Genomic DNA, 27,490 nt, shown 5'->3' with positions numbered 1-27,490 from the left:
CCCTAACCCTAACCCTAACCCTAACCCTAACCCTAACCCTAACCCTAACCCTAACCCTAACCCTAACCCTAACCCACACCTAAACCTACCCAGATACCCCTGGCTAATATATAAATATATAGACATACCCACCCCACACCTAAACCTACCCAGATACCCCAGGCTAATAAATATATAAACATACCCACATCACCCCTAAACCTACCCAGACACCCCTGGCAATGTCACCAGGGTGTCTACAGCCCTCTCATCATGCTAACCCCCACCACAAAACCCTACCTAAAACCTACCCCTCTTACCTGGGGTCCAGATGGGTCAACCCTCGACTCCGCACCCCGCGTGGATCCAGCCCGGCCTGGCGTACCCCTCGTGGACGTAGCCCTGGATTCCTGCAAAAAAACAGAGAAAAAAATGATGAGTGGCTATATAAAATATAGTGTGGGTTAAATAACATAAATGGTTAATATAGTAAATAAATAAATAAATTGATGTGATGATACATACTTATCTGGCTTATAATAAAAAATAATGAAATTTATTATACATATAATGGCACTAGCAGGACATGGTAACGTTGTTGGCTATCTTTGGACCTGGGCCGCCTTTAGTGGTCAGTAGAAGGCTGGACCGTGCACAACCATTTCAGGGACCTTAGGGTCCCTGATCTTGGACTTTTCATTCCCCTAACCAAGCCCGCGCCGCCGCCTCTGAGCTTCTGGTGGGCCCTGGCTCGATGATGGCCCATACCGTATGCGTCCTGTTTCCTGGAATAAAACAATATGCTACTATTATTATATATCCACATATAGAATTAGATACATATACATTGCCATTACATTGAGTGGGTATCGAGAAGGATAATTTTTATCATGTTGAAACACTATTTTCCTTATCACAACATAGGAAAACATGTTATAAAATATATTTGTCATTTAATATTTCGGTCAGTTAATCTGACTGTTTTTGACAACACTAGTTCAAGAAAAGAAAAACAGGGTTCTAAATGTACATTTCCACATATTGTTCACCACATCTATTTTTAATAATATGTTTTGTGGTACATTTCAATTATAAATCCTTGTTTTCAGAATTTTCTGGGATGTTTATGACTGTTTTTTAGCGACTTTGTGGGTTTTATATTATAAAACGATATCGTCCCGCGCAAAACGATATCGTCCCGCGCAAAACGATGTCGTCCCGCGCAAAACGATATCGTCCCGCGCAAAACGATATCGTCCCGCGTAAAACGATGTCGTCCCGGTCGAAAAACGATGTCGTCGCCGAATCCACTTGCAAAAACTTACATTGCAAATTTATTTCGTCCATACTCTTTTTACAGATGGACAATAAAAAATATTTTAGTCATAAATCCTCATTTTCAGAATACTTACCGACCATTTGGACCATTTATAACATGGTTTTAATGTACCACTGTCGCCGTGGAGATGACGTCATCCGATGTCGTCCCTCTCTCCAGTCATAATATAAAATAATATCCCACTCTTATTCTAAACTTTATTTATTAATTATATCATATATTTGTTCTAACCACTATATACTTACCTTTCGCTGTCCTTTACTAATTTTATCCTGTTCAGAAGGGCTTTTAATCCATATTTGGTCTTCCCTTCTGCTCCAGCACGAGCCTATATAAAGGGGGCGCGCATTCAGGCGCGCTCATCAGTTCTCTCGTGTTCTGACAGCAGACGGTCGCAGCCTTACCGCTCTTCCTCCGCAAACCAACTAAGAGTTATCATTCACACCTTGTTGAGTCTTTATTAGAAATATATTGAGTAGAAAATATATATATTTATATACACATTATATTCTGTACATATTATAGTTTATACATGTGATTTTATATAGATATATATTGAAGTCTCATATATTTCTTTATTATTTTATTTGTTATATTAAATATAAAGTTCAAGTCTAGCCTGAAGAAGGTATTATTTGTTTACCGAAACGTCGCGAAGGACTTGAACACTTGGCCATTTTGTTTTTTCTTTTTGATTCTTTATTTCATTTTAATTTTTATTTGTTCTAACTGTTCCTATTTCTACAAAAAAACACAAAAAATACAAAAAAATAAACAAAAAAAATAAAAAAAACCCACCAAAAAAAGTTCTTTATATATTGCTATCATGGATAATTTTCGGGGCCGTCTGAGACAGAGAAATGCCCCCCGTCTCAGAGTGAGACACGTTAGTGTCACACCAAATTTTAGAGACCACAACCATCCACCCATGCACACACCATCACGCCCTTATGTCGACGAGCGTAGTTTCCCATACAGGAGACCATACAATACCGCTCCACAGTCCCAGAAAAGAAATAAAAAACAGAAAAGGGGAAAGAGACAAAAAAATAGGGATTTCACAAATTTTAATGGTTTTCCAGAGGCTTCTGGACTTAACCTTAGGGAGGCGTCCAGGACTGGACCCCCCACACGTTTCCCTGCCCAGTACCACCAGGGACCCAGAACGGTCCCCTTCCGTAATTACGGTGGTCAGTCTCGAAATTTTGTTCCACCTCGGGTTAACACTCCTCGTTATCCCACCAATAGGAACATCCAGCGACAACACTCCCCACCTAAAAACAGAAATGGGACAAAACAAGGGCATTTTAGAGCTCAAAAACAGATGAGACAAAACCCAGATTTTACACCGGCACCACCACAATTAAAGAAAACCATTAAGCTTTTCTATGAGCTCATCCGTCTCATACACCATCTAAAGAATGTCACTACAAAGGTGGAAAATAATCTACCTATCACGTTCTCTGATTTGACCGACCTCCTCATTGAGACAGTGAGACCAGCATTTACCAACGAACGCGTGGCACAATTGTTACAGGGCAATGCAAAAAATTGGTGCTACACCACGCAGTTAATTCTGGAACAACATTATGAATCTACCATCGAATTAACTCTCGAAAAAATCCGCACCCAGACCAATCGAGATGACTGGTCCGAAGCCTTTGAAGTGGCCTCACACTGGGCTAACAGAAATTACAGAGGCAGAGTTAGCGCTGAAGCCATTGAGCAGGCGGAAGCTCTAATTACAGCGGAACTTCCGCCTAACGGTGACACTTCGACACAGAATGTCGAAGCAGAGCCTCCAGCGAGCGAACCCCCTCGCACTTACGCCTCAGTGGTCGCTTCCACCAGTCGGGCTCTTTCACAGACTCGACCGCAACCTTCAGACCGTCCCCCCGTTAGTGCCAACCCTGTAAAAGAAAATGTTAGCCACCAAAACGTGTCGGTACAAACCTCTCCTACACTCTGCCCGCAGCAGCGCGCTGTCACACCCCCTCCAGCCAGAGGGGACTGGTCTTTTGAGGACGAAGCACCTCCTCAGGACCTCCACGAAGCCCTTCAGCCCATACAGGCTGGGGCTCTGGAACCTATAGAGCAGAGAAAAAAGACACATAAGAGCCGTCACCTATCACGGGTGGCGGAAAACTCTTCCACCGTCTCGGTGCTTCAGAGCCGCCACGACATAATCGGGGCGGAAATCTCTGATCAGACTCCATCTCCACAGAGCTGTCACGAAAACCCTGTGATGGAACTCTCTGTTGGGACTTCCCCACTTCGGGAGGTGGACCCACGGGTTAACAATATGGCGTCCACTCCACGAAGGGAAGAAGCTGTACCGGAATCTGATGGCCCAAATCGCCCTCAAAGATCACCCTCACCTCTTTCATTGTTCCTTAAAGAACTTGAACCTCTGGCAGGCCCAAACCCAAAGCGGGTTGAGCAGGGTGAAACTAGTGCTTTAAAACAGACATCATTGATTGATCTAGATACAGTTGAGTCACCATCGGCACGACAAGCAATACTGCCTCCAGTAATGGCATCACAGACCGTGACATCACCCACGGCTGCCGATAGTCCTGCTTCTAGCTCCCTGAACCGCCCGCTACGTCATATTAGCACAAACAGAAAATTTATAGATTGGAGCTTGACAATTAAAAAGAAAACAGTCATAATTGGTGACTCTAACCTGTCAAGGTTCCCCCAACATGATGATCCTGACCTCCAGATTGACTGTTTCCCGGGGGCAAAGTTCCAACACGCGAGCAACCTGTTGGAAAAGGCTACGGTCTCTGTGGTCCCAGATCACATCATCCTAGCCTTTGGGATAAACAATAGAAAACAAAGGCACAAATTGAGAGCCATCGCAGAGATTAAAAAAGCCTATCAAACAGCGAGAAAGTACCTGCCACACACAGCTGTAATAGTGCCACTAATTAACTTTTCCAGAGCACTACCGCTGGCCGAACGGGAGATGATAGAGCACATGAATCACTTCATCAGTAAAAATATGAATTTCATCCCCCTTCTGGCAGCGACACACTTCCGAGTGGAAAATGACGGTGTCCATTGGAGGCCGGCTACGGCAAAGACACTGTTTTCCCACTGGATGGAACATTTAAACTTCTAATGCCCAAAAGCCCAAAATGTGGTTCTAAGAAACTCATTGTGAATCTATCAAAATCACTTACCTTAACACAAGACCAAACCTCTGTCTTAGAGAAGGGACTCTCTTTCATTCCCACCCCTCCCAAATGCCTAAAAAAAGAACTGTTGGCTGACATACAAGCTTACCATCGCAGGCTCAAGCTGGAATCATATTTTGAGGGCAAAAAGAACCATAAAGATAAGGTTCCTTTCACCCACCCATCTGGTTGGGAGCCCCCACTGTCCAGCCTGCCAAAAGAAATCGGCAAAACCATTAAAGCTGATAATTACGCCTTTAAGAGCCTTCATTGGGGCATCGGCAGAACCCCCAACCTCACTACTGGGGAAAAGAAAGCCCTAAAAGAGCTACGTGAAAACAATAGTATTGTCATCAAACCCGCTGATAAAGGCAACGCTACAGTCATTCAAGATAGGGCACATTATATAGGGGAGGGCCTTAGACAGCTGGCAGTAAGTGAGCATTACCGTCCACTCGAGGATCCAATCTTCCCAGAGACTGAAAAGGAAGTAAGAGGTATCTTAGAAGATATGGTGCACAAGAAAATCATAAACAACAAACAAAAGCAGTACCTGATGGGTGAGGGCCCACCCAGGCCGAGAATTTTCTATTTGTTGCCAAAAATCCACAAGGAACCAGAAAAGTGGAGCGTACCCTTTATAGTTCCACCCGGCCGCCCAATAGTTTCCGACTGCAATAGTGAAACGTACTGCACCGCAGAGTACATCGAATACTTCCTGAACCCTCTCTCGACCAGGCATCCAAGTTACCTTAAAGACACATACGATTTCATTTCAAAAATAAGCAAACTTAAAATTCCAGCCAATTCCTTTCTGTTTACCATCGACATAGACAGCCTGTACACCAATATTGACACCCCCACTGGCCTAAGGGCAGTCAAAAATTTCATGCAAAAATATCCTGACCCCCATAGACCGGACGAATATCTCATTAAATTATTGGAAATAAACCTCACGAAAAACGATTTCGAATTTGACTCTAAATTCTACTTACAGGTCAAGGGAACGGCCATGGGGAAAAAGTTTGCGCCGTCATACGCCAACATTTTCATGGCGGATTGGGAGCAAACGGCCCTCGCTTCCTCCGCCTTGAAACCGTTTGCGTATTATCGTTTCTTGGATGACATCTGGGGAGTTTGGACCCATTCGATGGAGGACTTTCTCGCTTTCATCTCGCATCTAAACACACACCAGGAATCCATTACAGTTAAGCACAGTATAGACAGGTCAGAGGTCAACTTTTTGGATGTCGTGTCATACAAGGGGCCAAGGTTCGCAGAAACGGGTCACCTGGACTTCAAGGTCTACTTTAAGGAGACCGACACGCATTCCCTGCTGCATAGGGATAGTTTTCATCCAAAACACACTTTCAAGGGTATTATTAAATCACAGCTACTAAGATTTAAAAGAATCTGCTCACAGCCCAGCTCGTTCCAGGAAGCCACACGGACCCTGTTCCAGGCACTTAGGTACCGTGGCTATGGGAGATCCTTCCTGAAAAAGATTTTAAAACATTTTGATGAGCCAAAAAAACAACATACAGAAGAGACACACAATAGAGATAAGATCATCCCTCTAACGGCACTTTACTCCAAACAGTGTGTTTCTCTTAACTTGGCCATCAAAGAAAATTTTCTCAAATTTTTGGGACCCACAAAGTATCTCCAGCACCACAGGCCAATTGCGGCCTACAAACGCAATGAAAATCTCAAGGACATATTGGTCCAGAGTAAATTGAACACTCTCAAACCCCAGGGTCGCGTTGGTCGCTGCAAATACTTTGTACAGACAAAATGGGTAATGAGCAGATTTAATAAAAGGATGTTTAAGATCCCTGCACCTCTGACCCATGAATCGTCTAACTGCGTTTACCTGGCTTTCTGTTCAAGATGCAGGAGACAATACGTCGGCCAAACGAAAAATGAACTCCGTGTTCGGGCTTATCAACATGCACACAACATTTTGCATGCCGTTGATAAGCGCCGACACCTCGTTCAACACTTTCTGGCCCACGGGTTGTCCTCGTTCAGAATCACCGCACTCCAGTCGGATCCAGCGTGGTCCCTAAAGGAGAGACTCAGGGCAGAAAGCACCTGGATCAGACGCTTGGACACGGTGTACCCGAGAGGCCTTAATGAGGCCTAGATTATTATCCTTCTCTGTACTTACCGTCATGATGATCTGGGCACACCCGTATCACGCCTAAACCTACCCAGATACCCCTGACTAATAAGTATATAGACATACCCACTCACACCTAAACCTACCCAGATACCCCTGGCTAATATATAAATATATAGACATACCCACCCCACACCTAAACCTACCCAGATACCCCAGGCTAATAAATATATAAACATACCCACATCACCCCTAAACCTACCCAGACACCCCTGGCAATGTCACCAGGGTGTCTACAGCCCTCTCATCATGCTAACCCCCACCACAAAACCCTACCTAAAACCTACCCCTCTTACCTGGGGTCCAGATGGGTCAACCCTCGACTCCGCACCCCGCGTGGATCCAGCCCGGCCTGGCGTACCCCTCGTGGACGTAGCCCTGGATTCCTGCAAAAAAACAGAGAAAAAAATGATGAGTGGCTATATAAAATATAGTGTGGGTTAAATAACATAAATGGTTAATATAGTAAATAAATAAATAAATTGATGTGATGATACATACTTATCTGGCTTATAATAAAAAATAATGAAATTTATTATACATATAATGGCACTAGCAGGACATGGTAACGTTGTTGGCTATCTTTGGACCTGGGCCGCCTTTAGTGGTCAGTAGAAGGCTGGACCGTGCACAACCATTTCAGGGACCTTAGGGTCCCTGATCTTGGACTTTTCATTCCCCTAACCAAGCCCGCGCCGCCGCCTCTGAGCTTCTGGTGGGCCCTGGCTCGATGATGGCCCATACCGTATGCGTCCTGTTTCCTGGAATAAAACAATATGCTACTATTATTATATATCCACATATAGAATTAGATACATATACATTGCCATTACATTGAGTGGGTATCGAGAAGGATAATTTTTATCATGTTGAAACACTATTTTCCTTATCACAACATAGGAAAACATGTTATAAAATATATTTGTCATTTAATATTTCGGTCAGTTAATCTGACTGTTTTTGACAACACTAGTTCAAGAAAAGAAAAACAGGGTTCTAAATGTACATTTCCACATATTGTTCACCACATCTATTTTTAATAATATGTTTTGTGGTACATTTCAATTATAAATCCTTGTTTTCAGAATTTTCTGGGATGTTTATGACTGTTTTTTAGCGACTTTGTGGGTTTTATATTATAAAACGATATCGTCCCGCGCAAAACGATATCGTCCCGCGCAAAACGATGTCGTCCCGCGCAAAACGATATCGTCCCGCGCAAAACGATATCGTCCCGCGTAAAACGATGTCGTCCCGGTCGAAAAACGATGTCGTCGCCGAATCCACTTGCAAAAACTTACATTGCAAATTTATTTCGTCCATACTCTTTTTACAGATGGACAATAAAAAATATTTTAGTCATAAATCCTCATTTTCAGAATACTTACCGACCATTTGGACCATTTATAACATGGTTTTAATGTACCACTGTCGCCGTGGAGATGACGTCATCCGATGTCGTCCCTCTCTCCAGTCATAATATAAAATAATATCCCACTCTTATTCTAAACTTTATTTATTAATTATATCATATATTTGTTCTAACCACTATATACTTACCTTTCGCTGTCCTTTACTAATTTTATCCTGTTCAGAAGGGCTTTTAATCCATATTTGGTCTTCCCTTCTGCTCCAGCACGAGCCTATATAAAGGGGGCGCGCATTCAGGCGCGCTCATCAGTTCTCTCGTGTTCTGACAGCAGACGGTCGCAGCCTTACCGCTCTTCCTCCGCAAACCAACTAAGAGTTATCATTCACACCTTGTTGAGTCTTTATTAGAAATATATTGAGTAGAAAATATATATATTTATATACACATTATATTCTGTACATATTATAGTTTATACATGTGATTTTATATAGATATATATTGAAGTCTCATATATTTCTTTATTATTTTATTTGTTATATTAAATATAAAGTTCAAGTCTAGCCTGAAGAAGGTATTATTTGTTTACCGAAACGTCGCGAAGGACTTGAACACTTGGCCATTTTGTTTTTTCTTTTTGATTCTTTATTTCATTTTAATTTTTATTTGTTCTAACTGTTCCTATTTCTACAAAAAAACACAAAAAATACAAAAAAATAAACAAAAAAAATAAAAAAAACCCACCAAAAAAAGTTCTTTATATATTGCTATCATGGATAATTTTCGGGGCCGTCTGAGACAGAGAAATGCCCCCCGTCTCAGAGTGAGACACGTTAGTGTCACACCAAATTTTAGAGACCACAACCATCCACCCATGCACACACCATCACGCCCTTATGTCGACGAGCGTAGTTTCCCATACAGGAGACCATACAATACCGCTCCACAGTCCCAGAAAAGAAATAAAAAACAGAAAAGGGGAAAGAGACAAAAAAATAGGGATTTCACAAATTTTAATGGTTTTCCAGAGGCTTCTGGACTTAACCTTAGGGAGGCGTCCAGGACTGGACCCCCCACACGTTTCCCTGCCCAGTACCACCAGGGACCCAGAACGGTCCCCTTCCGTAATTACGGTGGTCAGTCTCGAAATTTTGTTCCACCTCGGGTTAACACTCCTCGTTATCCCACCAATAGGAACATCCAGCGACAACACTCCCCACCTAAAAACAGAAATGGGACAAAACAAGGGCATTTTAGAGCTCAAAAACAGATGAGACAAAACCCAGATTTTACACCGGCACCACCACAATTAAAGAAAACCATTAAGCTTTTCTATGAGCTCATCCGTCTCATACACCATCTAAAGAATGTCACTACAAAGGTGGAAAATAATCTACCTATCACGTTCTCTGATTTGACCGACCTCCTCATTGAGACAGTGAGACCAGCATTTACCAACGAACGCGTGGCACAATTGTTACAGGGCAATGCAAAAAATTGGTGCTACACCACGCAGTTAATTCTGGAACAACATTATGAATCTACCATCGAATTAACTCTCGAAAAAATCCGCACCCAGACCAATCGAGATGACTGGTCCGAAGCCTTTGAAGTGGCCTCACACTGGGCTAACAGAAATTACAGAGGCAGAGTTAGCGCTGAAGCCATTGAGCAGGCGGAAGCTCTAATTACAGCGGAACTTCCGCCTAACGGTGACACTTCGACACAGAATGTCGAAGCAGAGCCTCCAGCGAGCGAACCCCCTCGCACTTACGCCTCAGTGGTCGCTTCCACCAGTCGGGCTCTTTCACAGACTCGACCGCAACCTTCAGACCGTCCCCCCGTTAGTGCCAACCCTGTAAAAGAAAATGTTAGCCACCAAAACGTGTCGGTACAAACCTCTCCTACACTCTGCCCGCAGCAGCGCGCTGTCACACCCCCTCCAGCCAGAGGGGACTGGTCTTTTGAGGACGAAGCACCTCCTCAGGACCTCCACGAAGCCCTTCAGCCCATACAGGCTGGGGCTCTGGAACCTATAGAGCAGAGAAAAAAGACACATAAGAGCCGTCACCTATCACGGGTGGCGGAAAACTCTTCCACCGTCTCGGTGCTTCAGAGCCGCCACGACATAATCGGGGCGGAAATCTCTGATCAGACTCCATCTCCACAGAGCTGTCACGAAAACCCTGTGATGGAACTCTCTGTTGGGACTTCCCCACTTCGGGAGGTGGACCCACGGGTTAACAATATGGCGTCCACTCCACGAAGGGAAGAAGCTGTACCGGAATCTGATGGCCCAAATCGCCCTCAAAGATCACCCTCACCTCTTTCATTGTTCCTTAAAGAACTTGAACCTCTGGCAGGCCCAAACCCAAAGCGGGTTGAGCAGGGTGAAACTAGTGCTTTAAAACAGACATCATTGATTGATCTAGATACAGTTGAGTCACCATCGGCACGACAAGCAATACTGCCTCCAGTAATGGCATCACAGACCGTGACATCACCCACGGCTGCCGATAGTCCTGCTTCTAGCTCCCTGAACCGCCCGCTACGTCATATTAGCACAAACAGAAAATTTATAGATTGGAGCTTGACAATTAAAAAGAAAACAGTCATAATTGGTGACTCTAACCTGTCAAGGTTCCCCCAACATGATGATCCTGACCTCCAGATTGACTGTTTCCCGGGGGCAAAGTTCCAACACGCGAGCAACCTGTTGGAAAAGGCTACGGTCTCTGTGGTCCCAGATCACATCATCCTAGCCTTTGGGATAAACAATAGAAAACAAAGGCACAAATTGAGAGCCATCGCAGAGATTAAAAAAGCCTATCAAACAGCGAGAAAGTACCTGCCACACACAGCTGTAATAGTGCCACTAATTAACTTTTCCAGAGCACTACCGCTGGCCGAACGGGAGATGATAGAGCACATGAATCACTTCATCAGTAAAAATATGAATTTCATCCCCCTTCTGGCAGCGACACACTTCCGAGTGGAAAATGACGGTGTCCATTGGAGGCCGGCTACGGCAAAGACACTGTTTTCCCACTGGATGGAACATTTAAACTTCTAATGCCCAAAAGCCCAAAATGTGGTTCTAAGAAACTCATTGTGAATCTATCAAAATCACTTACCTTAACACAAGACCAAACCTCTGTCTTAGAGAAGGGACTCTCTTTCATTCCCACCCCTCCCAAATGCCTAAAAAAAGAACTGTTGGCTGACATACAAGCTTACCATCGCAGGCTCAAGCTGGAATCATATTTTGAGGGCAAAAAGAACCATAAAGATAAGGTTCCTTTCACCCACCCATCTGGTTGGGAGCCCCCACTGTCCAGCCTGCCAAAAGAAATCGGCAAAACCATTAAAGCTGATAATTACGCCTTTAAGAGCCTTCATTGGGGCATCGGCAGAACCCCCAACCTCACTACTGGGGAAAAGAAAGCCCTAAAAGAGCTACGTGAAAACAATAGTATTGTCATCAAACCCGCTGATAAAGGCAACGCTACAGTCATTCAAGATAGGGCACATTATATAGGGGAGGGCCTTAGACAGCTGGCAGTAAGTGAGCATTACCGTCCACTCGAGGATCCAATCTTCCCAGAGACTGAAAAGGAAGTAAGAGGTATCTTAGAAGATATGGTGCACAAGAAAATCATAAACAACAAACAAAAGCAGTACCTGATGGGTGAGGGCCCACCCAGGCCGAGAATTTTCTATTTGTTGCCAAAAATCCACAAGGAACCAGAAAAGTGGAGCGTACCCTTTATAGTTCCACCCGGCCGCCCAATAGTTTCCGACTGCAATAGTGAAACGTACTGCACCGCAGAGTACATCGAATACTTCCTGAACCCTCTCTCGACCAGGCATCCAAGTTACCTTAAAGACACATACGATTTCATTTCAAAAATAAGCAAACTTAAAATTCCAGCCAATTCCTTTCTGTTTACCATCGACATAGACAGCCTGTACACCAATATTGACACCCCCACTGGCCTAAGGGCAGTCAAAAATTTCATGCAAAAATATCCTGACCCCCATAGACCGGACGAATATCTCATTAAATTATTGGAAATAAACCTCACGAAAAACGATTTCGAATTTGACTCTAAATTCTACTTACAGGTCAAGGGAACGGCCATGGGGAAAAAGTTTGCGCCGTCATACGCCAACATTTTCATGGCGGATTGGGAGCAAACGGCCCTCGCTTCCTCCGCCTTGAAACCGTTTGCGTATTATCGTTTCTTGGATGACATCTGGGGAGTTTGGACCCATTCGATGGAGGACTTTCTCGCTTTCATCTCGCATCTAAACACACACCAGGAATCCATTACAGTTAAGCACAGTATAGACAGGTCAGAGGTCAACTTTTTGGATGTCGTGTCATACAAGGGGCCAAGGTTCGCAGAAACGGGTCACCTGGACTTCAAGGTCTACTTTAAGGAGACCGACACGCATTCCCTGCTGCATAGGGATAGTTTTCATCCAAAACACACTTTCAAGGGTATTATTAAATCACAGCTACTAAGATTTAAAAGAATCTGCTCACAGCCCAGCTCGTTCCAGGAAGCCACACGGACCCTGTTCCAGGCACTTAGGTACCGTGGCTATGGGAGATCCTTCCTGAAAAAGATTTTAAAACATTTTGATGAGCCAAAAAAACAACATACAGAAGAGACACACAATAGAGATAAGATCATCCCTCTAACGGCACTTTACTCCAAACAGTGTGTTTCTCTTAACTTGGCCATCAAAGAAAATTTTCTCAAATTTTTGGGACCCACAAAGTATCTCCAGCACCACAGGCCAATTGCGGCCTACAAACGCAATGAAAATCTCAAGGACATATTGGTCCAGAGTAAATTGAACACTCTCAAACCCCAGGGTCGCGTTGGTCGCTGCAAATACTTTGTACAGACAAAATGGGTAATGAGCAGATTTAATAAAAGGATGTTTAAGATCCCTGCACCTCTGACCCATGAATCGTCTAACTGCGTTTACCTGGCTTTCTGTTCAAGATGCAGGAGACAATACGTCGGCCAAACGAAAAATGAACTCCGTGTTCGGGCTTATCAACATGCACACAACATTTTGCATGCCGTTGATAAGCGCCGACACCTCGTTCAACACTTTCTGGCCCACGGGTTGTCCTCGTTCAGAATCACCGCACTCCAGTCGGATCCAGCGTGGTCCCTAAAGGAGAGACTCAGGGCAGAAAGCACCTGGATCAGACGCTTGGACACGGTGTACCCGAGAGGCCTTAATGAGGCCTAGATTATTATCCTTCTCTGTACTTACCGTCATGATGATCTGGGCACACCCGTATCACGCCTAAACCTACCCAGATACCCCTGACTAATAAGTATATAGACATACCCACTCACACCTAAACCTACCCAGATACCCCTGGCTAATATATAAATATATAGACATACCCACCCCACACCTAAACCTACCCAGATACCCCAGGCTAATAAATATATAAACATACCCACATCACCCCTAAACCTACCCAGACACCCCTGGCAATGTCACCAGGGTGTCTACAGCCCTCTCATCATGCTAACCCCCACCACAAAACCCTACCTAAAACCTACCCCTCTTACCTGGGGTCCAGATGGGTCAACCCTCGACTCCGCACCCCGCGTGGATCCAGCCCGGCCTGGCGTACCCCTCGTGGACGTAGCCCTGGATTCCTGCAAAAAAACAGAGAAAAAAATGATGAGTGGCTATATAAAATATAGTGTGGGTTAAATAACATAAATGGTTAATATAGTAAATAAATAAATAAATTGATGTGATGATACATACTTATCTGGCTTATAATAAAAAATAATGAAATTTATTATACATATAATGGCACTAGCAGGACATGGTAACGTTGTTGGCTATCTTTGGACCTGGGCCGCCTTTAGTGGTCAGTAGAAGGCTGGACCGTGCACAACCATTTCAGGGACCTTAGGGTCCCTGATCTTGGACTTTTCATTCCCCTAACCAAGCCCGCGCCGCCGCCTCTGAGCTTCTGGTGGGCCCTGGCTCGATGATGGCCCATACCGTATGCGTCCTGTTTCCTGGAATAAAACAATATGCTACTATTATTATATATCCACATATAGAATTAGATACATATACATTGCCATTACATTGAGTGGGTATCGAGAAGGATAATTTTTATCATGTTGAAACACTATTTTCCTTATCACAACATAGGAAAACATGTTATAAAATATATTTGTCATTTAATATTTCGGTCAGTTAATCTGACTGTTTTTGACAACACTAGTTCAAGAAAAGAAAAACAGGGTTCTAAATGTACATTTCCACATATTGTTCACCACATCTATTTTTAATAATATGTTTTGTGGTACATTTCAATTATAAATCCTTGTTTTCAGAATTTTCTGGGATGTTTATGACTGTTTTTTAGCGACTTTGTGGGTTTTATATTATAAAACGATATCGTCCCGCGCAAAACGATATCGTCCCGCGCAAAACGATGTCGTCCCGCGCAAAACGATATCGTCCCGCGCAAAACGATATCGTCCCGCGTAAAACGATGTCGTCCCGGTCGAAAAACGATGTCGTCGCCGAATCCACTTGCAAAAACTTACATTGCAAATTTATTTCGTCCATACTCTTTTTACAGATGGACAATAAAAAATATTTTAGTCATAAATCCTCATTTTCAGAATACTTACCGACCATTTGGACCATTTATAACATGGTTTTAATGTACCACTGTCGCCGTGGAGATGACGTCATCCGATGTCGTCCCTCTCTCCAGTCATAATATAAAATAATATCCCACTCTTATTCTAAACTTTATTTATTAATTATATCATATATTTGTTCTAACCACTATATACTTACCTTTCGCTGTCCTTTACTAATTTTATCCTGTTCAGAAGGGCTTTTAATCCATATTTGGTCTTCCCTTCTGCTCCAGCACGAGCCTATATAAAGGGGGCGCGCATTCAGGCGCGCTCATCAGTTCTCTCGTGTTCTGACAGCAGACGGTCGCAGCCTTACCGCTCTTCCTCCGCAAACCAACTAAGAGTTATCATTCACACCTTGTTGAGTCTTTATTAGAAATATATTGAGTAGAAAATATATATATTTATATACACATTATATTCTGTACATATTATAGTTTATACATGTGATTTTATATAGATATATATTGAAGTCTCATATATTTCTTTATTATTTTATTTGTTATATTAAATATAAAGTTCAAGTCTAGCCTGAAGAAGGTATTATTTGTTTACCGAAACGTCGCGAAGGACTTGAACACTTGGCCATTTTGTTTTTTCTTTTTGATTCTTTATTTCATTTTAATTTTTATTTGTTCTAACTGTTCCTATTTCTACAAAAAAACACAAAAAATACAAAAAAATAAACAAAAAAAATAAAAAAAACCCACCAAAAAAAGTTCTTTATATATTGCTATCATGGATAATTTTCGGGGCCGTCTGAGACAGAGAAATGCCCCCCGTCTCAGAGTGAGACACGTTAGTGTCACACCAAATTTTAGAGACCACAACCATCCACCCATGCACACACCATCACGCCCTTATGTCGACGAGCGTAGTTTCCCATACAGGAGACCATACAATACCGCTCCACAGTCCCAGAAAAGAAATAAAAAACAGAAAAGGGGAAAGAGACAAAAAAATAGGGATTTCACAAATTTTAATGGTTTTCCAGAGGCTTCTGGACTTAACCTTAGGGAGGCGTCCAGGACTGGACCCCCCACACGTTTCCCTGCCCAGTACCACCAGGGACCCAGAACGGTCCCCTTCCGTAATTACGGTGGTCAGTCTCGAAATTTTGTTCCACCTCGGGTTAACACTCCTCGTTATCCCACCAATAGGAACATCCAGCGACAACACTCCCCACCTAAAAACAGAAATGGGACAAAACAAGGGCATTTTAGAGCTCAAAAACAGATGAGACAAAACCCAGATTTTACACCGGCACCACCACAATTAAAGAAAACCATTAAGCTTTTCTATGAGCTCATCCGTCTCATACACCATCTAAAGAATGTCACTACAAAGGTGGAAAATAATCTACCTATCACGTTCTCTGATTTGACCGACCTCCTCATTGAGACAGTGAGACCAGCATTTACCAACGAACGCGTGGCACAATTGTTACAGGGCAATGCAAAAAATTGGTGCTACACCACGCAGTTAATTCTGGAACAACATTATGAATCTACCATCGAATTAACTCTCGAAAAAATCCGCACCCAGACCAATCGAGATGACTGGTCCGAAGCCTTTGAAGTGGCCTCACACTGGGCTAACAGAAATTACAGAGGCAGAGTTAGCGCTGAAGCCATTGAGCAGGCGGAAGCTCTAATTACAGCGGAACTTCCGCCTAACGGTGACACTTCGACACAGAATGTCGAAGCAGAGCCTCCAGCGAGCGAACCCCCTCGCACTTACGCCTCAGTGGTCGCTTCCACCAGTCGGGCTCTTTCACAGACTCGACCGCAACCTTCAGACCGTCCCCCCGTTAGTGCCAACCCTGTAAAAGAAAATGTTAGCCACCAAAACGTGTCGGTACAAACCTCTCCTACACTCTGCCCGCAGCAGCGCGCTGTCACACCCCCTCCAGCCAGAGGGGACTGGTCTTTTGAGGACGAAGCACCTCCTCAGGACCTCCACGAAGCCCTTCAGCCCATACAGGCTGGGGCTCTGGAACCTATAGAGCAGAGAAAAAAGACACATAAGAGCCGTCACCTATCACGGGTGGCGGAAAACTCTTCCACCGTCTCGGTGCTTCAGAGCCGCCACGACATAATCGGGGCGGAAATCTCTGATCAGACTCCATCTCCACAGAGCTGTCACGAAAACCCTGTGATGGAACTCTCTGTTGGGACTTCCCCACTTCGGGAGGTGGACCCACGGGTTAACAATATGGCGTCCACTCCACGAAGGGAAGAAGCTGTACCGGAATCTGATGGCCCAAATCGCCCTCAAAGATCACCCTCACCTCTTTCATTGTTCCTTAAAGAACTTGAACCTCTGGCAGGCCCAAACCCAAAGCGGGTTGAGCAGGGTGAAACTAGTGCTTTAAAACAGACATCATTGATTGATCTAGATACAGTTGAGTCACCATCGGCACGACAAGCAATACTGCCTCCAGTAATGGCATCACAGACCGTGACATCACCCACGGCTGCCGATAGTCCTGCTTCTAGCTCCCTGAACCGCCCGCTACGTCATATTAGCACAAACAGAAAATTTATAGATTGGAGCTTGACAATTAAAAAGAAAACAGTCATAATTGGTGACTCTAACCTGTCAAGGTTCCCCCAACATGATGATCCTGACCTCCAGATTGACTGTTTCCCGGGGGCAAAGTTCCAACACGCGAGCAACCTGTTGGAAAAGGCTACGGTCTCTGTGGTCCCAGATCACATCATCCTAGCCTTTGGGATAAACAATAGAAAACAAAGGCACAAATTGAGAGCCATCGCAGAGATTAAAAAAGCCTATCAAACAGCGAGAAAGTACCTGCCACACACAGCTGTAATAGTGCCACTAATTAACTTTTCCAGAGCACTACCGCTGGCCGAACGGGAGATGATAGAGCACATGAATCACTTCATCAGTAAAAATATGAATTTCATCCCCCTTCTGGCAGCGACACACTTCCGAGTGGAAAATGACGGTGTCCATTGGAGGCCGGCTACGGCAAAGACACTGTTTTCCCACTGGATGGAACATTTAAACTTCTAATGCCCAAAAGCCCAAAATGTGGTTCTAAGAAACTCATTGTGAATCTATCAAAATCACTTACCTTAACACAAGACCAAACCTCTGTCTTAGAGAAGGGACTCTCTTTCATTCCCACCCCTCCCAAATGCCTAAAAAAAGAACTGTTGGCTGACATACAAGCTTACCATCGCAGGCTCAAGCTGGAATCATATTTTGAGGGCAAAAAGAACCATAAAGATAAGGTTCCTTTCACCCACCCATCTGGTTGGGAGCCCCCACTGTCCAGCCTGCCAAAAGAAATCGGCAAAACCATTAAAGCTGATAATTACGCCTTTAAGAGCCTTCATTGGGGCATCGGCAGAACCCCCAACCTCACTACTGGGGAAAAGAAAGCCCTAAAAGAGCTACGTGAAAACAATAGTATTGTCATCAAACCCGCTGATAAAGGCAACGCTACAGTCATTCAAGATAGGGCACATTATATAGGGGAGGGCCTTAGACAGCTGGCAGTAAGTGAGCATTACCGTCCACTCGAGGATCCAATCTTCCCAGAGACTGAAAAGGAAGTAAGAGGTATCTTAGAAGATATGGTGCACAAGAAAATCATAAACAACAAACAAAAGCAGTACCTGATGGGTGAGGGCCCACCCAGGCCGAGAATTTTCTATTTGTTGCCAAAAATCCACAAGGAACCAGAAAAGTGGAGCGTACCCTTTATAGTTCCACCCGGCCGCCCAATAGTTTCCGACTGCAATAGTGAAACGTACTGCACCGCAGAGTACATCGAATACTTCCTGAACCCTCTCTCGACCAGGCATCCAAGTTACCTTAAAGACACATACGATTTCATTTCAAAAATAAGCAAACTTAAAATTCCAGCCAATTCCTTTCTGTTTACCATCGACATAGACAGCCTGTACACCAATATTGACACCCCCACTGGCCTAAGGGCAGTCAAAAATTTCATGCAAAAATATCCTGACCCCCATAGACCGGACGAATATCTCATTAAATTATTGGAAATAAACCTCACGAAAAACGATTTCGAATTTGACTCTAAATTCTACTTACAGGTCAAGGGAACGGCCATGGGGAAAAAGTTTGCGCCGTCATACGCCAACATTTTCATGGCGGATTGGGAGCAAACGGCCCTCGCTTCCTCCGCCTTGAAACCGTTTGCGTATTATCGTTTCTTGGATGACATCTGGGGAGTTTGGACCCATTCGATGGAGGACTTTCTCGCTTTCATCTCGCATCTAAACACACACCAGGAATCCATTACAGTTAAGCACAGTATAGACAGGTCAGAGGTCAACTTTTTGGATGTCGTGTCATACAAGGGGCCAAGGTTCGCAGAAACGGGTCACCTGGACTTCAAGGTCTACTTTAAGGAGACCGACACGCATTCCCTGCTGCATAGGGATAGTTTTCATCCAAAACACACTTTCAAGGGTATTATTAAATCACAGCTACTAAGATTTAAAAGAATCTGCTCACAGCCCAGCTCGTTCCAGGAAGCCACACGGACCCTGTTCCAGGCACTTAGGTACCGTGGCTATGGGAGATCCTTCCTGAAAAAGATTTTAAAACATTTTGATGAGCCAAAAAAACAACATACAGAAGAGACACACAATAGAGATAAGATCATCCCTCTAACGGCACTTTACTCCAAACAGTGTGTTTCTCTTAACTTGGCCATCAAAGAAAATTTTCTCAAATTTTTGGGACCCACAAAGTATCTCCAGCACCACAGGCCAATTGCGGCCTACAAACGCAATGAAAATCTCAAGGACATATTGGTCCAGAGTAAATTGAACACTCTCAAACCCCAGGGTCGCGTTGGTCGCTGCAAATACTTTGTACAGACAAAATGGGTAATGAGCAGATTTAATAAAAGGATGTTTAAGATCCCTGCACCTCTGACCCATGAATCGTCTAACTGCGTTTACCTGGCTTTCTGTTCAAGATGCAGGAGACAATACGTCGGCCAAACGAAAAATGAACTCCGTGTTCGGGCTTATCAACATGCACACAACATTTTGCATGCCGTTGATAAGCGCCGACACCTCGTTCAACACTTTCTGGCCCACGGGTTGTCCTCGTTCAGAATCACCGCACTCCAGTCGGATCCAGCGTGGTCCCTAAAGGAGAGACTCAGGGCAGAAAGCACCTGGATCAGACGCTTGGACACGGTGTACCCGAGAGGCCTTAATGAGGCCTAGATTATTATCCTTCTCTGTACTTACCGTCATGATGATCTGGGCACACCCGTATCACGCCTAAACCTACCCAGATACCCCTGACTAATAAGTATATAGACATACCCACTCACACCTAAACCTACCCAGATACCCCTGGCTAATATATAAATATATAGACATACCCACCCCACACCTAAACCTACCCAGATACCCCAGGCTAATAAATATATAAACATACCCACATCACCCCTAAACCTACCCAGACACCCCTGGCAATGTCACCAGGGTGTCTACAGCCCTCTCATCATGCTAACCCCCACCACAAAACCCTACCTAAAACCTACCCCTCTTACCTGGGGTCCAGATGGGTCAACCCTCGACTCCGCACCCCGCGTGGATCCAGCCCGGCCTGGCGTACCCCTCGTGGACGTAGCCCTGGATTCCTGCAAAAAAACAGAGAAAAAAATGATGAGTGGCTATATAAAATATAGTGTGGGTTAAATAACATAAATGGTTAATATAGTAAATAAATAAATAAATTGATGTGATGATACATACTTATCTGGCTTATAATAAAAAATAATGAAATTTATTATACATATAATGGCACTAGCAGGACATGGTAACGTTGTTGGCTATCTTTGGACCTGGGCCGCCTTTAGTGGTCAGTAGAAGGCTGGACCGTGCACAACCATTTCAGGGACCTTAGGGTCCCTGATCTTGGACTTTTCATTCCCCTAACCAAGCCCGCGCCGCCGCCTCTGAGCTTCTGGTGGGCCCTGGCTCGATGATGGCCCATACCGTATGCGTCCTGTTTCCTGGAATAAAACAATATGCTACTATTATTATATATCCACATATAGAATTAGATACATATACATTGCCATTACATTGAGTGGGTATCGAGAAGGATAATTTTTATCATGTTGAAACACTATTTTCCTTATCACAACATAGGAAAACATGTTATAAAATATATTTGTCATTTAATATTTCGGTCAGTTAATCTGACTGTTTTTGACAACACTAGTTCAAGAAAAGAAAAACAGGGTTCTAAATGTACATTTCCACATATTGTTCACCACATCTATTTTTAATAATATGTTTTGTGGTACATTTCAATTATAAATCCTTGTTTTCAGAATTTTCTGGGATGTTTATGACTGTTTTTTAGCGACTTTGTGGGTTTTATATTATAAAACGATATCGTCCCGCGCAAAACGATATCGTCCCGCGCAAAACGATGTCGTCCCGCGCAAAACGATATCGTCCCGCGCAAAACGATATCGTCCCGCGTAAAACGATGTCGTCCCGGTCGAAAAACGATGTCGTCGCCGAATCCACTTGCAAAAACTTACATTGCAAATTTATTTCGTCCATACTCTTTTTACAGATGGACAATAAAAAATATTTTAGTCATAAATCCTCATTTTCAGAATACTTACCGACCATTTGGACCATTTATAACATGGTTTTAATGTACCACTGTCGCCGTGGAGATGACGTCATCCGATGTCGTCCCTCTCTCCAGTCATAATATAAAATAATATCCCACTCTTATTCTAAACTTTATTTATTAATTATATCATATATTTGTTCTAACCACTATATACTTACCTTTCGCTGTCCTTTACTAATTTTATCCTGTTCAGAAGGGCTTTTAATCCATATTTGGTCTTCCCTTCTGCTCCAGCACGAGCCTATATAAAGGGGGCGCGCATTCAGGCGCGCTCATCAGTTCTCTCGTGTTCTGACAGCAGACGGTCGCAGCCTTACCGCTCTTCCTCCGCAAACCAACTAAGAGTTATCATTCACACCTTGTTGAGTCTTTATTAGAAATATATTGAGTAGAAAATATATATATTTATATACACATTATATTCTGTACATATTATAGTTTATACATGTGATTTTATATAGATATATATTGAAGTCTCATATATTTCTTTATTATTTTATTTGTTATATTAAATATAAAGTTCAAGTCTAGCCTGAAGAAGGTATTATTTGTTTACCGAAACGTCGCGAAGGACTTGAACACTTGGCCATTTTGTTTTTTCTTTTTGATTCTTTATTTCATTTTAATTTTTATTTGTTCTAACTGTTCCTATTTCTACAAAAAAACACAAAAAATACAAAAAAATAAACAAAAAAATAAAAAAAACCCACCAAAAAAAGTTCTTTATATATTGCTATCATGGATAATTTTCGGGGCCGTCTGAGACAGAGAAATGCCCCCCGTCTCAGAGTGAGACACGTTAGTGTCACACCAAATTTTAGAGACCACAACCATCCACCCATGCACACACCATCACGCCCTTATGTCGACGAGCGTAGTTTCCCATACAGGAGACCATACAATACCGCTCCACAGTCCCAGAAAAGAAATAAAAAACAGAAAAGGGGAAAGAGACAAAAAAATAGGGATTTCACAAATTTTAATGGTTTTCCAGAGGCTTCTGGACTTAACCTTAGGGAGGCGTCCAGGACTGGACCCCCCACACGTTTCCCTGCCCAGTACCACCAGGGACCCAGAACGGTCCCCTTCCGTAATTACGGTGGTCAGTCTCGAAATTTTGTTCCACCTCGGGTTAACACTCCTCGTTATCCCACCAATAGGAACATCCAGCGACAACACTCCCCACCTAAAAACAGAAATGGGACAAAACAAGGGCATTTTAGAGCTCAAAAACAGATGAGACAAAACCCAGATTTTACACCGGCACCACCACAATTAAAGAAAACCATTAAGCTTTTCTATGAGCTCATCCGTCTCATACACCATCTAAAGAATGTCACTACAAAGGTGGAAAATAATCTACCTATCACGTTCTCTGATTTGACCGACCTCCTCATTGAGACAGTGAGACCAGCATTTACCAACGAACGCGTGGCACAATTGTTACAGGGCAATGCAAAAAATTGGTGCTACACCACGCAGTTAATTCTGGAACAACATTATGAATCTACCATCGAATTAACTCTCGAAAAAATCCGCACCCAGACCAATCGAGATGACTGGTCCGAAGCCTTTGAAGTGGCCTCACACTGGGCTAACAGAAATTACAGAGGCAGAGTTAGCGCTGAAGCCATTGAGCAGGCGGAAGCTCTAATTACAGCGGAACTTCCGCCTAACGGTGACACTTCGACACAGAATGTCGAAGCAGAGCCTCCAGCGAGCGAACCCCCTCGCACTTACGCCTCAGTGGTCGCTTCCACCAGTCGGGCTCTTTCACAGACTCGACCGCAACCTTCAGACCGTCCCCCCGTTAGTGCCAACCCTGTAAAAGAAAATGTTAGCCACCAAAACGTGTCGGTACAAACCTCTCCTACACTCTGCCCGCAGCAGCGCGCTGTCACACCCCCTCCAGCCAGAGGGGACTGGTCTTTTGAGGACGAAGCACCTCCTCAGGACCTCCACGAAGCCCTTCAGCCCATACAGGCTGGGGCTCTGGAACCTATAGAGCAGAGAAAAAAGACACATAAGAGCCGTCACCTATCACGGGTGGCGGAAAACTCTTCCACCGTCTCGGTGCTTCAGAGCCGCCACGACATAATCGGGGCGGAAATCTCTGATCAGACTCCATCTCCACAGAGCTGTCACGAAAACCCTGTGATGGAACTCTCTGTTGGGACTTCCCCACTTCGGGAGGTGGACCCACGGGTTAACAATATGGCGTCCACTCCACGAAGGGAAGAAGCTGTACCGGAATCTGATGGCCCAAATCGCCCTCAAAGATCACCCTCACCTCTTTCATTGTTCCTTAAAGAACTTGAACCTCTGGCAGGCCCAAACCCAAAGCGGGTTGAGCAGGGTGAAACTAGTGCTTTAAAACAGACATCATTGATTGATCTAGATACAGTTGAGTCACCATCGGCACGACAAGCAATACTGCCTCCAGTAATGGCATCACAGACCGTGACATCACCCACGGCTGCCGATAGTCCTGCTTCTAGCTCCCTGAACCGCCCGCTACGTCATATTAGCACAAACAGAAAATTTATAGATTGGAGCTTGACAATTAAAAAGAAAACAGTCATAATTGGTGACTCTAACCTGTCAAGGTTCCCCCAACATGATGATCCTGACCTCCAGATTGACTGTTTCCCGGGGGCAAAGTTCCAACACGCGAGCAACCTGTTGGAAAAGGCTACGGTCTCTGTGGTCCCAGATCACATCATCCTAGCCTTTGGGATAAACAATAGAAAACAAAGGCACAAATTGAGAGCCATCGCAGAGATTAAAAAAGCCTATCAAACAGCGAGAAAGTACCTGCCACACACAGCTGTAATAGTGCCACTAATTAACTTTTCCAGAGCACTACCGCTGGCCGAACGGGAGATGATAGAGCACATGAATCACTTCATCAGTAAAAATATGAATTTCATCCCCCTTCTGGCAGCGACACACTTCCGAGTGGAAAATGACGGTGTCCATTGGAGGCCGGCTACGGCAAAGACACTGTTTTCCCACTGGATGGAACATTTAAACTTCTAATGCCCAAAAGCCCAAAATGTGGTTCTAAGAAACTCATTGTGAATCTATCAAAATCACTTACCTTAACACAAGACCAAACCTCTGTCTTAGAGAAGGGACTCTCTTTCATTCCCACCCCTCCCAAATGCCTAAAAAAAGAACTGTTGGCTGACATACAAGCTTACCATCGCAGGCTCAAGCTGGAATCATATTTTGAGGGCAAAAAGAACCATAAAGATAAGGTTCCTTTCACCCACCCATCTGGTTGGGAGCCCCCACTGTCCAGCCTGCCAAAAGAAATCGGCAAAACCATTAAAGCTGATAATTACGCCTTTAAGAGCCTTCATTGGGGCATCGGCAGAACCCCCAACCTCACTACTGGGGAAAAGAAAGCCCTAAAAGAGCTACGTGAAAACAATAGTATTGTCATCAAACCCGCTGATAAAGGCAACGCTACAGTCATTCAAGATAGGGCACATTATATAGGGGAGGGCCTTAGACAGCTGGCAGTAAGTGAGCATTACCGTCCACTCGAGGATCCAATCTTCCCAGAGACTGAAAAGGAAGTAAGAGGTATCTTAGAAGATATGGTGCACAAGAAAATCATAAACAACAAACAAAAGCAGTACCTGATGGGTGAGGGCCCACCCAGGCCGAGAATTTTCTATTTGTTGCCAAAAATCCACAAGGAACCAGAAAAGTGGAGCGTACCCTTTATAGTTCCACCCGGCCGCCCAATAGTTTCCGACTGCAATAGTGAAACGTACTGCACCGCAGAGTACATCGAATACTTCCTGAACCCTCTCTCGACCAGGCATCCAAGTTACCTTAAAGACACATACGATTTCATTTCAAAAATAAGCAAACTTAAAATTCCAGCCAATTCCTTTCTGTTTACCATCGACATAGACAGCCTGTACACCAATATTGACACCCCCACTGGCCTAAGGGCAGTCAAAAATTTCATGCAAAAATATCCTGACCCCCATAGACCGGACGAATATCTCATTAAATTATTGGAAATAAACCTCACGAAAAACGATTTCGAATTTGACTCTAAATTCTACTTACAGGTCAAGGGAACGGCCATGGGGAAAAAGTTTGCGCCGTCATACGCCAACATTTTCATGGCGGATTGGGAGCAAACGGCCCTCGCTTCCTCCGCCTTGAAACCGTTTGCGTATTATCGTTTCTTGGATGACATCTGGGGAGTTTGGACCCATTCGATGGAGGACTTTCTCGCTTTCATCTCGCATCTAAACACACACCAGGAATCCATTACAGTTAAGCACAGTATAGACAGGTCAGAGGTCAACTTTTTGGATGTCGTGTCATACAAGGGGCCAAGGTTCGCAGAAACGGGTCACCTGGACTTCAAGGTCTACTTTAAGGAGACCGACACGCATTCCCTGCTGCATAGGGATAGTTTTCATCCAAAACACACTTTCAAGGGTATTATTAAATCACAGCTACTAAGATTTAAAAGAATCTGCTCACAGCCCAGCTCGTTCCAGGAAGCCACACGGACCCTGTTCCAGGCACTTAGGTACCGTGGCTATGGGAGATCCTTCCTGAAAAAGATTTTAAAACATTTTGATGAGCCAAAAAAACAACATACAGAAGAGACACACAATAGAGATAAGATCATCCCTCTAACGGCACTTTACTCCAAACAGTGTGTTTCTCTTAACTTGGCCATCAAAGAAAATTTTCTCAAATTTTTGGGACCCACAAAGTATCTCCAGCACCACAGGCCAATTGCGGCCTACAAACGCAATGAAAATCTCAAGGACATATTGGTCCAGAGTAAATTGAACACTCTCAAACCCCAGGGTCGCGTTGGTCGCTGCAAATACTTTGTACAGACAAAATGGGTAATGAGCAGATTTAATAAAAGGATGTTTAAGATCCCTGCACCTCTGACCCATGAATCGTCTAACTGCGTTTACCTGGCTTTCTGTTCAAGATGCAGGAGACAATACGTCGGCCAAACGAAAAATGAACTCCGTGTTCGGGCTTATCAACATGCACACAACATTTTGCATGCCGTTGATAAGCGCCGACACCTCGTTCAACACTTTCTGGCCCACGGGTTGTCCTCGTTCAGAATCACCGCACTCCAGTCGGATCCAGCGTGGTCCCTAAAGGAGAGACTCAGGGCAGAAAGCACCTGGATCAGACGCTTGGACACGGTGTACCCGAGAGGCCTTAATGAGGCCTAGATTATTATCCTTCTCTGTACTTACCGTCATGATGATCTGGGCACACCCGTATCACGCCTAAACCTACCCAGATACCCCTGACTAATAAGTATATAGACATACCCACTCACACCTAAACCTACCCAGATACCCCTGGCTAATATATAAATATATAGACATACCCACCCCACACCTAAACCTACCCAGATACCCCAGGCTAATAAATATATAAACATACCCACATCACCCCTAAACCTACCCAGACACCCCTGGCAATGTCACCAGGGTGTCTACAGCCCTCTCATCATGCTAACCCCCACCACAAAACCCTACCTAAAACCTACCCCTCTTACCTGGGGTCCAGATGGGTCAACCCTCGACTCCGCACCCCGCGTGGATCCAGCCCGGCCTGGCGTACCCCTCGTGGACGTAGCCCTGGATTCCTGCAAAAAAACAGAGAAAAAAATGATGAGTGGCTATATAAAATATAGTGTGGGTTAAATAACATAAATGGTTAATATAGTAAATAAATAAATAAATTGATGTGATGATACATACTTATCTGGCTTATAATAAAAAATAATGAAATTTATTATACATATAATGGCACTAGCAGGACATGGTAACGTTGTTGGCTATCTTTGGACCTGGGCCGCCTTTAGTGGTCAGTAGAAGGCTGGACCGTGCACAACCATTTCAGGGACCTTAGGGTCCCTGATCTTGGACTTTTCATTCCCCTAACCCTACCCCTCCTACCCCTCCTACCCCTCCTACCCCTCCTACCCCTCCTACCCCTCCTACCCCTCCTACCCCTCCTACCCCTCCTACC

The 27,490-nt window shown here is 44.1% G+C and overlaps 5 long non-coding RNA genes across 40 annotated transcripts; all 5 read right to left on the bottom strand.

The window, feature by feature from the left end:
* Positions 1 to 673: 673 nt before the first annotated feature.
* Positions 674 to 2,061, bottom strand: LOC137068315 (uncharacterized). Its single transcript, XR_010904032.1, has 3 exons — positions 1,564 to 2,061; positions 1,392 to 1,471; positions 674 to 764 (listed from the first exon to the last, which is right to left on the bottom strand). It is a non-coding gene; the product is annotated as an uncharacterized lncRNA (long non-coding RNA).
* Positions 2,062 to 2,368: 307 nt separating this feature from the next.
* Positions 2,369 to 8,529, bottom strand: LOC137068314 (uncharacterized). Of its 10 annotated transcripts, none has more exons than XR_010904025.1 (10): positions 8,243 to 8,529; positions 8,071 to 8,150; positions 7,224 to 7,443; positions 6,979 to 7,068; positions 6,374 to 6,577; positions 5,922 to 5,995; positions 5,496 to 5,680; positions 4,005 to 5,251; positions 3,272 to 3,405; positions 2,369 to 2,592 (listed from the first exon to the last, which is right to left on the bottom strand). It is a non-coding gene; the product is annotated as an uncharacterized lncRNA (long non-coding RNA). The 10 variants fall into 10 exon arrangements; XR_010904026.1 differs by having other exon boundaries at positions 6,374 to 6,565; XR_010904023.1 differs by having other exon boundaries at positions 7,273 to 7,443; positions 8,243 to 8,527.
* A 518-nt stretch (positions 8,530 to 9,047) lies between these two features.
* Positions 9,048 to 15,208, bottom strand: LOC137068310 (uncharacterized). 10 transcript variants are annotated; one of them, XR_010904005.1, is made up of 10 exons: positions 14,922 to 15,208; positions 14,750 to 14,829; positions 13,903 to 14,122; positions 13,658 to 13,747; positions 13,053 to 13,256; positions 12,601 to 12,674; positions 12,175 to 12,359; positions 10,684 to 11,930; positions 9,951 to 10,084; positions 9,048 to 9,271 (listed from the first exon to the last, which is right to left on the bottom strand). It is a non-coding gene; the product is annotated as an uncharacterized lncRNA (long non-coding RNA). The 10 variants fall into 10 exon arrangements; XR_010904006.1 differs by having other exon boundaries at positions 13,053 to 13,244; XR_010904003.1 differs by having other exon boundaries at positions 13,952 to 14,122; positions 14,922 to 15,206.
* A 518-nt stretch (positions 15,209 to 15,726) lies between these two features.
* Positions 15,727 to 21,887, bottom strand: LOC137068312 (uncharacterized). 10 transcript variants are annotated; one of them, XR_010904015.1, is made up of 10 exons: positions 21,601 to 21,887; positions 21,429 to 21,508; positions 20,582 to 20,801; positions 20,337 to 20,426; positions 19,732 to 19,935; positions 19,280 to 19,353; positions 18,854 to 19,038; positions 17,363 to 18,609; positions 16,630 to 16,763; positions 15,727 to 15,950 (listed from the first exon to the last, which is right to left on the bottom strand). It is a non-coding gene; the product is annotated as an uncharacterized lncRNA (long non-coding RNA). The 10 variants fall into 10 exon arrangements; XR_010904016.1 differs by having other exon boundaries at positions 19,732 to 19,923; XR_010904013.1 differs by having other exon boundaries at positions 20,631 to 20,801; positions 21,601 to 21,885.
* A 517-nt stretch (positions 21,888 to 22,404) lies between these two features.
* Positions 22,405 to 27,385, bottom strand: LOC137068316 (uncharacterized). 9 transcript variants are annotated; one of them, XR_010904034.1, is made up of 8 exons: positions 27,309 to 27,385; positions 27,015 to 27,104; positions 26,410 to 26,613; positions 25,958 to 26,031; positions 25,532 to 25,716; positions 24,041 to 25,287; positions 23,308 to 23,441; positions 22,405 to 22,628 (listed from the first exon to the last, which is right to left on the bottom strand). It is a non-coding gene; the product is annotated as an uncharacterized lncRNA (long non-coding RNA). The 9 variants fall into 9 exon arrangements; XR_010904036.1 differs by having other exon boundaries at positions 26,410 to 26,601; XR_010904037.1 differs by having other exon boundaries at positions 27,260 to 27,375.
* Positions 27,386 to 27,490: the final 105 nt, after the last annotated feature.

The sequence above is a fragment of the Pseudorasbora parva genome, unplaced genomic scaffold (genome assembly GCF_024679245.1).
Source record: "Pseudorasbora parva isolate DD20220531a unplaced genomic scaffold, ASM2467924v1 scaffold_73, whole genome shotgun sequence".
In the NCBI taxonomy this organism is placed as follows: Eukaryota; Metazoa; Chordata; class Actinopteri; order Cypriniformes; family Gobionidae; genus Pseudorasbora; species Pseudorasbora parva.
This window is presented reverse-complemented; position numbering and strand designations above follow the sequence as displayed.